Raw genomic sequence first — 12,425 nt, 5'->3', positions numbered from 1 at the left:
GCGCCCACCCCCTCCCGGCCAGGCTAACATGATCACATTAAAAAAAAACAAAGACCACTATTTCATGTGTTCTTGAAAAAAAAAAAACATGAATATATAATGTAATATCAATTTTTTTTTTTTTTTTTTTTTGGGGGGGGGTTCAATTTGGTTTAACTTCTAACCAGAGTAGGCCCTACTAGAATATTGTGTGAACGGGAGCTGTAGTTTCTGTACTGTTGTGTTAGAATACCCTTCAATAATATTAATGATAACCTCTTGGGAATAATGCAATCTCGAAGCAATCGACTAATTCTCCTCATCAGTGGTGTATTTATTCAGCATGGGTGCACGGGGGGGGGGGGGTGGCGAGGGCACCAAGTAAAAAATAAATAAATGAAATGGGGGGGGGGTAGACATCAAAGAAAATCTGAGATTTCTTTCTTAAAAACAAATTAAGGTATATCACAAGGCCTAAATAAATAATGAGAACGCGAAGCGCGATCTGATTTTTTTTTTGGATAGATTTTTCATGTATTATATCCTGAAAGCCTAAGTCAGGGGCGGACCCAGCTTCCGCCAATAGGGTGAGGGGCAATTTGTTCACCCATATTTTCCCCGATCGGCCGCTCAAAGTTGATTTTTTTTGTTGTTGTTTCTTTGAAGGGGTTGTCCCAGTGCCGTAATGAGCCAACAATTTCGAGGGGGCTCGATATGGTGTATCGCATAAAATTAATAAGAAGTTGCCAGTGAGCGAAGCGAGCAAGCAACTATGCTGACATTTTTATTACAAAAATACAAGGTTGTGATAGATTTTGACATAATATTTGGAAAATAATATTATATTTCATCCTAATCCCTTCCCTTTTCTTTCTATTTTTTCTTTGTCTTGATTCTCTCTTTTTTTTTTTGGGGGGGGGGCAAAACGCCCATGTCCTAACAGTCATTTCCTAGCTTTACTTTATAAGCAGCATAAATGTGTAATAATCTCTTAAGCCCTATGTAATCTAGAAATGAAATTTCATGTATTTTGTCCTGAAAATTGAACATTTTGGGCAATGTTTGTGAACCTGAACAGGACGCGTATGTAACTATATAATTACCACGAGCGCGAAGCGCGAGCAGAAATGTTAAATATTCGTTCTGGCCTGGTCGAAAAGGGACCTGTTAAGGATGTTTTGCAGTTTGCCATTAAGACGATACATATTTCAACGATTAAATAATGCGAGCGCGAAGCGTGAGCTGAAAATTTTTGATATTCCAACCTAAAAAGATGAGATTTCAAATCCCCCAATGGGACATTCGATTCATGTTTGTCAATCATGAAAAAGGATGGGTAATTTTTGGTATCTTCCTACAATAATAATGCGAGCGCAAAGCGCGAGCAAATTTTTTTTTATATTCTGATTCGAAACTGGATAATTTTAGCACGTTTTGAATAAGATCAAGCTTTGTATCTCAAAAACATGCGTGCGCGTGTTTTAGAGTTAGACAGAATCCTGGCAATCTGAATACATTTCATTTTTCATCATAAAATCAATAATGCAAGCGCAGAGCCCGAGTTGAAAATAATATTTGAAATTCCGATATAAAAAGGGTCAATTTAAGCACTGTTTACAGCAATGTGTATATAGGGAATTTTGATAGCACTATATAAATAATGCGAGCGCGAAGCGCGAGCTGATATTTTATTATTTATTTGACCTAGGATCGAGACATTTTAGGCCTAAGGACATTTTGTCATCATATAAGAATGATGACTATCTTCTATTTCTTTTCCTAAAACTTGTTGATATTTATTTATGAAAAAGGGACAATTTAGTTATTATGAATTCATACAAATTTTATTTCATATTTATTAATCTGTTAAGCCTAATGAGTGTGTGAAATTTGTTGACAGTGCATGAGGCCTGAAAACTGGATATTTTAAGTATTTTTGTAATCATGAATAGGATTCATTGGTTGATATATTTTTTGCAAATAATGCGAGCGCAAATTGCGATCCGGAATTTTTTAATGGGGGGATTTAAGTAGTTTGTTATAGAATTAATATATAGGTATACAGTGGCGTAACTACGGGGGGCATGGGGAGCACGTGCCCCCCCCCCCCCCCCCTACCGGCTGAGAAACGTAGTTGGAAAAAAACATTATTGTTCATTATAATGTTATATTATATCATAATTATGTTATGTTATATTACATAAGAAACATTTTTTTTCATAACTTCATGAAACATAATTTGCTCAGGACCTATTTCTTCATTGTTCCTGGTGCTCGCATTGTCTGTTTAACGAGATATATGATCCTGTTATACTAAAACCTCCCGTTTTCAAGTCAATATACACCAAACTGCCAAATATATTTCATCGCACGTCGAGTTATTATTGTTTTATGTACAATAGTATGCTTCTTTTTCATGACTACTTAAAGTGATTGCCCCATTCAAGGTCTTAAAATAAACATTTCCTGTCCGTGCTTACGTTCGCAGTATAGTGGATTGGTGAAATATGTTTGCTCTCCATGAATTCCGAGAATCAGTCCTTAAAATGTCCCTTTTTCTAATCTGAATATCAAAAAAATTCAGCTCGCGCTTCGCGCTCGCATCATTCGGTTAGTGGACTACGTATAGTCTTCGTGAATTCCTACAAACAAGCCTTTAAATGCCCCTCTTCAGGTCTGAATTTCCAAAATTTTCAGCTCGCGCTTCGCTCTCGCAAGATTTGATTAGTGAGATTGATATATTAATCATGATTACAAGTGCTTTATGTGCATGTTTAGATGTAATTCTAACAAAATCAGCAAGCGCTTATTCGCACTCGCATTGGATGACTATGGTTTATTTATTTATTTGTTTATTTATTTATTTATTTATTTATTTTCCACTCGTGGGCTGGATGACCCTCTTCAGCCACAGGCTGTTCTTCTGAGGGGTCCATGGTGAGATGTGTATACTCTTAATGAATTAAAATCTTCTTGTTTGGGGGTCAATATTTACAAAAATTTCAGCTCGCGCTTCGCGCTCGCATTATTTAGCGAGACAGGTACGTTTCATGGTTACAAAAGATTTATAATGTCCCTTTTTAGGTCTGAATATCAAAAATCTTAAACTCACGCTTCGCGCTTGCATTATTTGACCAGTGAGAGACATATCCGTTTAATGGCACTGTCCTTTAAATGTCTGTATTAGGTCAGTATACCTGGCAACTTCAGTGATTAAGATTTTTTCTGGTGTGCCCCCCCCCCCCCCAATGCCGTGACCCATGGTACGCCACTGTAGGTATACATAACTCACCAATCAAAATGCGAGCGCACAGCGCTAGCTCATAGGCCTTTATTATTTTTTTTACATTCGAGACACCTGAAAAATGTATATTTAGAGAATCTTATATGAAATATAAAAAGACAATAGGTAGGCCTACTTGGCAAATAGTGCGAGCGCACAAAATGTTGCAAATGTTGATTCAAACCATAAAACGGACATTTTCCAGTGCACTTAAAAACATAAATTGGTAAATAAAACAAATAATGAAAGATCGATGTCCGAGCTGAATTATGTTTTGTACATTGATATCAAAACTTGATATTTTAAACTACATATCAGCCTATTGAGCAAGATATGTATCTCATCGAACAGGCAATGCGAGCGCGATGCGCGAGCGAAACTTTATAGTGACATTAAATATTTTTAAAAATTGTTTTCCAAGTCTTCTCCTGACCTTATTTTATTCACCCGTCTTCCTCCTTTTATGTTTCGTCTTCTTTTTTTCTCCTTTCTTTCCCTCTTTTTTTTCTTTCCCTCTTTTTTTTCTTTCCCCGTTTTTCACAATTTATTTGCTCTGTCAATAGGGGGGGGGGGTGGTTGCCCTCGGGCCGCCTCGATCCGCCTATGTTAGTAGTTGTTATGATGAACACGATGCATACCTATTAAGAAATGAATGCGACCGCGAAGCGCTAGCTGAAAACTTTTATAATGTTGAAATGAAAAATACATTTTCAGTTGTCAGGTTAGAATATCAAATATTTTCAGCTTGTGCTTCTCGTTCGCATAAAAAACTGTAAGGTCGGGATGCGTATATAACTAAATAATTTATTGATGCCAGCGCAGAGCGCGAGCTCAATTTTTTTATATACTGACTTAAGAAGGACTAAGGTATAATTCCTATTCTAATTGCTTGTCCTTTTTCTCTTCCTTTTTTCTGTTTCTTACCCCTTTTTGCGCCACCATGGGGGGCGGGCAAAATCTTTGCCCCCTGGATCGGCCTATGTATGTTGACTTGAAAAACACTAACACTTACATGTGGGATTGAAGCAGAGGATGCATACCTCATTAATCAAATATTGCGAGCGCGTAGCGCGAGCTGAATTTGATAATAACCTTTTTTGTGACCCTGAACATGGTATCTATCTCGCTAAACAGACTTAAAACTCGAAAACGTTGTTTTTTCTGTTATCGTAAAAACTGGATATTTTAATTCAGCCGCATTAATTTAAGTTTTTTGGGCAGGACATATATTTCACTATAAACAGGCAATACGAGCAATGTTGCGCCCCCGGTCGAAAATGAATTTGCATGAAGCACTCTAAGTTCAAGGTCAATTTGGCACCCTCGGTTGAACATAAACTTGGCGCCCCCATGTGAAATATAACTTTGCCCCCCCCCCCCCTCCCCCTCTCTGAAACATGTATTTGTCGCAATATGGTCAAAATTCAAATTAGCGCTCCCCTAGTTCGAACATCAATTCGGCGCCCCATAGTTCGAACGTCATTTTGGCGCCATCAAATCGACGTCCAGGTCAACATCTCCCTTTTCCATTTCCCGTCTCCTTTTCTGTCTTTTTTCTTTCTCTTATCCTCATTCCCCTTCCTTCCTTTCTCTTTCTTTCTCTCTTTCTTTCCCCCTCTTCTTTTCCCCCTTTTCTTCTCTTTTCCCCCATCTTTTCTTTCCCCCTTTTCTTTTTTTTTTTCCTGTCTTTTCTTTCCATCTTTTCCTCTCTCTTTTCTCGTTTTTCCTCTCTTCCCCCTTACTCTCTCTTTTTTCTATTTTCCTCTCTTCGTCTCTCTCTCTCTTTTCTTATCTTTCTTCCCATCTTCCTCTCTCTTTAAATATTATTCTCTTCCTTCCTCTTTTTTCTTCTTCTTTTCCTCCTTTTCTTCCCCTTTTCCTTACTCCGTTCTCTTCTTTTCTTTCATTTCCCTCTTCGACTTTTTTCTCTTTCCCCCTTTACTTTTCCCTTTTTCTATTTCTTTCCTTTCCCCCTTTTTTCTCTTTTAATCTTTTTTTTCCTTCTCCCCCTCCCCTTCCTCCCTCTCTCTCTTTCTTCTCTTCTTTTCCCCTCTTCCTCTCTCTCTCTTTTTTCTTATCTTTCTTCCCATCTTCCTCTCTATTTAAATATTATTCTCTTCCTTCCTCTTTTTTTTCTTCTTTTTTCCTCCTTTTCCTTTCTCCTTTCTTTTCTTCTCGCCCTTTTACCTCCTCTTTTTTCCTCTTCTTTCCCCTTTTCTTCTCCCTTTTTTCTTTGTCTTTCCTTTCCCCTTTTTCTTCTCTTTTTAACTCTCTTTTCTATTATCTTATTTTCCTATCTTCCTCTTTCTGTTTTTATTCTCTCCCTTTTCCCCTCTTCCCCCTTTTTTTTTGAGCTGGGGGGGGGGGTGAGGCAGTTCCCCCTCGCCCCCCCCCCCCATGGATCCGCCCTTGATAAAACCCCATGGTCTCGTATCATTTGACCTTTGGACCTCTCGATGACATTTGATATATCGGGGGAGCGTTTCATGAAAGGACTTGTCGGACGTTTTATCCGACAAGTACTGTTTTATCCGACAGCTACTATGGTAACGGTGACTCTCAGCCAATCATTATCAAGGAAAGTTGTCAGATCTGACAACTTGTCGGACGAAAATGTTGATGAAACGCTCCCCTGATCATAATTTCACACACACTGCGGACTATCGGACCCGCGGTCTATCGGACCCGCGGACTATCGGACCCGCGGTCTATCGGGATGTCCCCAAATGAACAATACGCGTATAAGCCAGCTGGCTAAATGCGCAAGGCTGCCCAAGGTCATGTGCGCTTGTGGGATTTTGCTTTCTGCTTTCGGTATTTCTGCTCCCTTTTCATAGATTACTATAGGGATAAACTCTTTGTTTTTTCACATTTTCGGTAAATTCCGAGGCGTTGTACAACACAAATAGCGAATATTCTTATTCGTGCAATGGTGCGAGATTTCGCATTCGGTGAAAGAAAGAAACGCTCTATTCAACTCGGCTAACGCCTCGTTGAATAGAGCATCTTTCTTTCACCTCATGCGAAATCTCGCACCATCGCACTCATGCCAACGAAACCATGATCCGATTCAATACACTCACGGAGTGACAGCAAAATAGATGTAAACTAATAGATTATGACAATAGTAGATTAAAACAATGAAAACAAAAAATATATATAAAATTGAATAATGATGTACCACATTCTTAAAATAATATATCACTCAATTATTGTCACAATTTTTTTGTACATCTTCAGTAAAACAGGATTAAATTCTGTCATAAATAAACCAGTCTGCTAATTTCACCCAGATTTAGCCAAGTCATTTTGTGACCACCGAAAACCTCTCAGAGCACTTTTTTAGTAGATTGTAGAGTTGATTTATTTTCATTTCCTCTTTATCATTATTTTTGCTTGAAATGTTTTTACATCAAATATCATGCTTAAAAATATGAAATACTTGTTCCTGTATTTTCATAAAATATTACATGGTGGTGACAACAGTTTTATGACTTTGCATATCAATATGATAACAATTATACGTGAGGTTGATACGTCTTCATCTAAATTTCGCTGCACCGGCACCATAATGCGCCTACACAATCCAGCACCGCCTCTTGAGTATACAAGCGCCATGGCTGGCATGACCGCGCCGGCGACCCGGGCCGGTCGGTGCTGAGGTAAGGTACGGTGGGCTGCTTGCATATGCTAACACAAATTTTTGTAAAATTATGGAATGAAAATAGTAAATGTGACATAGACCTTCGCCCCTTGATAGTTCGTCTCAAGTCAAGACCCGTCGGAATATACGTAGCTCGATACTGAACCAGATAATTTCTGTCTAATATTATGTCTAACGTTAGACTGGGACTTGGCTTTGCTGTTTAGTGGTCGTATTCGATCCTGCCTGATGGATTGCAAAATGTGGGTTGGATTTGTGGATATAACATAATTATTTTAGATTTTCAGACTACAATCTACACTGTAAGTTAAAATTAAAATTCTAACCTTGAATATTTATCGTTGCTCATCCGCCATAGTGCCACATTAATGACAGACCAAGTCTATATCTTTCAACAGAAAGTCATCAGAAAGTCACTGTCTAAACCTGCAGCCGAGATACTTATCCATGCTTTAATTTCCTCCCGTTTAGATTTTTCAAACTCATTGTTCTGTAACCTCCCACAAAAAGATTTGACAAAACTTCAACGTCTACAAAACTCTGCTGCCCGTCTCCTAACCTACACTAAAAAGTATGACTCCATCTCGCCAATCCTCCAGTCCTTACATTGGCTGCCTGTTGGTAAAAGAATCACCTTCAAAATTCTTTTACTAATACATCATTCAATTTATTCTCTCTTCCCCACATATCTCAACAGCTCTATCTCAAAATATCAGCCTTCACGGAGTCTTCGCTCATCATCTGATTCTCTATTGCTCCAGACACCCAGAACAAAACACAAATGGGGGGACCATGCATTCTCTGTTATAGGACCAAAGCTATGGAATCAACTGCCTATCCAATTACGCCAAATTTCATCAACAGAAGCATTCAAGTCCCGATTGAAAACCTATTTAATCTCCCATTAGCAGTTTAATATTGTGTTTATTCAGGAGAATTCAAATTCTATTCTTTTTTGTTTTCTATTGTTGTGTTTTGTGTTTATTTTCCTTGAAGCGCCATGAGCACCGAAAGGTGGACCTGTGCGCTATATAAGTAGCCACCATTATTATTATTATTAAGTGCATATCTAGCTAAGTCGAGTCGCGTCGAGATTATCCTGCCAGTGCAGTGCAGTCAGCATTATCATTCACGCAGCGCAGTACGCGCACCGAGGTACAGGCATAGGTACAGGTGACCGGGGAAGTTTCGGCGCGGCCAGACCAGAACATCATGGTCTTGGCTCTGGCGTTAGCTTGTGTAGATTTGGTAGGGGCAGCGAAATTAAGCAGAAGAACGGTAACACAAATGTCATCAGTCTATGTATTTTTATTGCTATGTAAACTACAAGAATCATGATTACATTTTGTCTTACAAATTTTTAAAAATACAAATATGTTAAAATAATATTATTTAACAAATTTTCTTGGAGGTTTTATTGTCAATAAAAAATAGTAAAATTGAACAAACGAAAAAAAATCAACTCTACAATCTTCCAAAAAAGTGCTCTGGGATAAAATGGTCACAAAATCTGAGCGAAGTGGACCTTCCTAAAAGCATGGACCTACTACTCTGAGTAGTAGGTCCATGCTAAAAGCAACACTGCCGTCATAACTCTGACTGCCGTGTGTTGCTGCCCTCTACGTTCGTTGGTACGAATGTTTGACATTCAGCCTCCCAATAGCGAATAGGCATGAGTGCGATGGTGCAAGATTTCGCATGAGGTGAAAGAAAGACGCTCTATTCAACGAGGCGGTAGCCGAGTTGAATAGAGCGTTTCTTTCTTTCACCGAATGCAAAATCTCGCACCATTGCACGAATAAGAATATTCGCTATTTGTGTTGTACAACGCCTCGGAATTTAGCGAAAATATGAAAAAACAAAGAGTTTATCCCTATAGTAATCTATGAAAAGGGAGCAAAAATACCAAAAGCAGAAAGCAAAATCCCACAAGCGCACATGACCTTGGGCAGCCTTGCGCATTTAGCCAGCTGGCTTATACGCGTATTGTTCATTTTTACCGAGCGCATTGAATTAAATCGTATTGTGACGTCACCTCCTAAAGCCGTGCAACGGTACATTTTGGACGGTACATTTTGGATGGTACGTCTTCTGTGCAACGGTACGAATGTTTGACATTCAGCCTCCCATTTGCTCGCGTACAACAAGCTAAGTAGGCGTTGTACAATACGATTTAAGGACGTTCCACAGTAATGTTTGTGCGCATTATGATCTGCGCATAGTTTACACTCTGCGCGCTGACGTCACAATGGATGAACAGGTGATTAATTAGCTGCGGGTATGTGCTGATTTTTCTCATCTTCTGCACTTTAATTGCAGATCCGATGCGTTATTTCATGAAGCTAAAAAATTGAATTATTCAATGGACCATTAAAAAAAAAAAGATTCTCTACAATTTCAAAATACTTTACTCTGCAGTGCTGCCAAGAATCACGAATATTACCCCGAGTTTGAATAAATGGTAGAGTGGTTTTGATTTTTTTCTTCACATAGATACAAAGCATTCGGCGCATTTTTGGTGTTTTAAAAAGCACATTTGCTCTATAAAAATACTGATAGTTTAAAAACAAGCACATGAACCCCTATTTTTTAATGTTTGTTCCTCTTAGGTATACCTTCCTCTACAACTCTACAAACTTTGGTGAAAATGACATGGATTTTAAATAAAGTGCAGCATTTATTGTACTTTTGTAGTTTGTTACTGAAATTTCACATTTTTTAGATTGGGATTTTGTTATCTTTACGCCATTTTTAAGAACTGACAGTGCTGTTAAACTTAGATTGCAAACAAATAGCACTATAAATATATTCTCCATTCTAACGATACAATTATTAACTCTCTTGCGAAATATGATGACTTTTTCATGTATTTTGATTGAGTAATACAGGTTTAAACTCATTGTAGTAATCTTGGGCGGTCTAAAAATGCCAAATTCTTTTGAATGCGCAATTCTTAAAAACATCAATTTGGGTGAACTTTGAAGTTCTATAGCAAAAAATCAAGCACATGGACCTATGTTAATTTTTGCATATTTCGAATATTAAGGTTCTAAAGTATCTATGTGCAAAGTTGGGTGAAAATGACATGGATTTCACTTTAACTGTGGAACGTCCTTAATTCATTGCGCTCAGTAAAAATGAAGGTGCAATGCGCGTATAAGCCTAGCCTGCTGGCAAAATGCCCATTGCTGCCCAAGATCATGTGCGCTTGTGGGATTTTGCTTTCAATATTTTTGCTCCCTATTCATAGATTACTGCAGGGAAAAACTCTTCCTTTTTTTCATATTTTCGCTAAACTCCGAGGCGTTGTACAACACAAATAGCGAATATTCTTATTCGTGCAATGGTGCAAGATTTCGCATTTGGTGAAAGAAAGAAACACTCTATTCAACTCGGCTAACGCCTCGTTGAATAGAGCATCTTTCTTTCACCTCATGCGAAATCTCGCACCATCGCACTCATGCCTATTCGCTATTTGTATATTGTCCATTTGTTTTAGTTAGGTTTCTGATTCCTAATTTCAAACAACATTTCTGTTTTGGAATTTTTAACAATCTATTATAAGATTATGACCGTATTATATTTTAATAGGCCTATTTACATTGAATAGACGCTCTTTAACTTAATGCATGCACTGCGTCTAATTTGAATGCTCAATTATGTTACAGATGATGAACCCCCAACACACACTCACTTCTCTCTCCGTTCCCCTCACTCCCACCCCCCCCCCTCCCTCTTTCTCACCCCCTCACTCTATCTCTCCCTCTCTCTTTCTCTCTCTCTCTTAATGTTACTCGAGTACAAGAAAAAGATCCCAATATTGTTCAGATAGTTTGGTTCATATACTTCTCGAATCTGGGATACATACCAAGCAGTTTTTCTTGACTTTCCTCTCCTTCATGATTTTGAGTTGCATAGAAAGCAAAATAATAACACACGAAATTAATGATTTATTGCTTAAGATGAACAAAGAAAGGGAAAGATAAACAGTCCAAAACATAATATCCTAACGTTAATTTTGTAAACATGAGTGTTTGTTTGTTTCTGAAATGTTTGTGTATGTTATTGAATCTATAACTTTGTAGGCCTACAATAAAATGATGCTAATTAATTACAGATAATAATAATAATTGTATTGCGCAATTTCTATGAATTTCATGAATAAACATTTTCTTTGTCATGACAATGTTAATAAAGGATTTTGAAACGACATTATTAGACTATACTAAAAATATGATTTTACCTTTATTTTCTCTCGATCCCCTGATAAACCTTTTCCAGACGATAAAAGCAACAAGTGCAGAAATGACCACCAGAATAAAAATTACACCGAGGACGATCCCCACTGTTGAAGGATCTGACATACACACGATACAAAACAAACAAAGTTTCATTAATAAAAACAAATTATCGAGAAAAAATCCTCAAAATTTGTATTGATGATGGATCTACATGTATATATATATAGTTCATGCAACGTTTGTAATTTCATTCTGATTTCATAATAAATCGTAATACATTTTTTTTTTGTCCCCACTCATCCTCATTGCCCATGGGCGTAATTGATGCTCTAGATGGGGGTGGGGTGATTTTTTATATTTTCTTCACTTTGCCACCCCGCCCCCATCCGGAGCATGGATCAGATACGCCCCTGGGCAATGAGGATGAGTGGGGCAAAACAAGAACAAAAATATGCATCAGATATTATATATGTATATATATATATATATATATATACATATATAATAGAAATAGTCTGCTTCGGCATATGGAATAAAATAATCATAAATGGTTAAATAAGTGCCGTAGAAATGATATCGTAGATTATAAAAGGAGCTTATATTTAACGAAAAGTAAACAGTTGAAATCACCCTGTGTTTAAAAGGGTTTTTAACTAAAAGTATACTTTATTCCATCAAATTTACGTTGCCGTATACATGTACTTTATCTAATTCCAATAATTCAACCAATATCTATTTTGTCTGGCCCATCAACAGAGAAAGTATCCATGTTTTGTTTTGCTTTTTATTATTTCGTTATTATCAATTAACAATAAGTAATAAATATGAGAAACGGAGTTGACTGAACTGATTTACACGGGGAGAAAATTTTACGGTGTCCCTGGGACAAAACTTTGGTTATGGCCCAGATGAAATGAGCATGGATATAAGACAATGATCTTCTAACTAATTTCGAATCTGCAAGTATTTCATCATTTTGCTTTTTCAGACAGTAGAGAAAAATCATCATGAATCTTTTTAACATACCTTCTTCGGATATTTCTGGTTCAAATTGAATAGTGACGTTTACGGTTTCAGTAGCGTTGGGACCTTGAGCCAAGCAGATCAACTGTTTTCGCTCCGATCCCATCTCTTCGGTGTGCAGTCTCAAAGATATCTTCTTTAGATATGTTCCATCTTCCAGTATTTTCTCGCTGGAAGATGTGGTGTTCAGTGGAATGTGTAGTGCACCCGCATTATGCCAGGTGAGAAGAACAGG

This window comes from Lytechinus pictus, chromosome 8 (assembly GCF_037042905.1).
Source record: "Lytechinus pictus isolate F3 Inbred chromosome 8, Lp3.0, whole genome shotgun sequence".
NCBI lineage: Eukaryota > Metazoa > Echinodermata > Echinoidea > Temnopleuroida > Toxopneustidae > Lytechinus > Lytechinus pictus.
The sequence above is the reverse complement of the archived record's forward strand: the minus strand, read 5'-3'. Positions refer to the sequence as shown.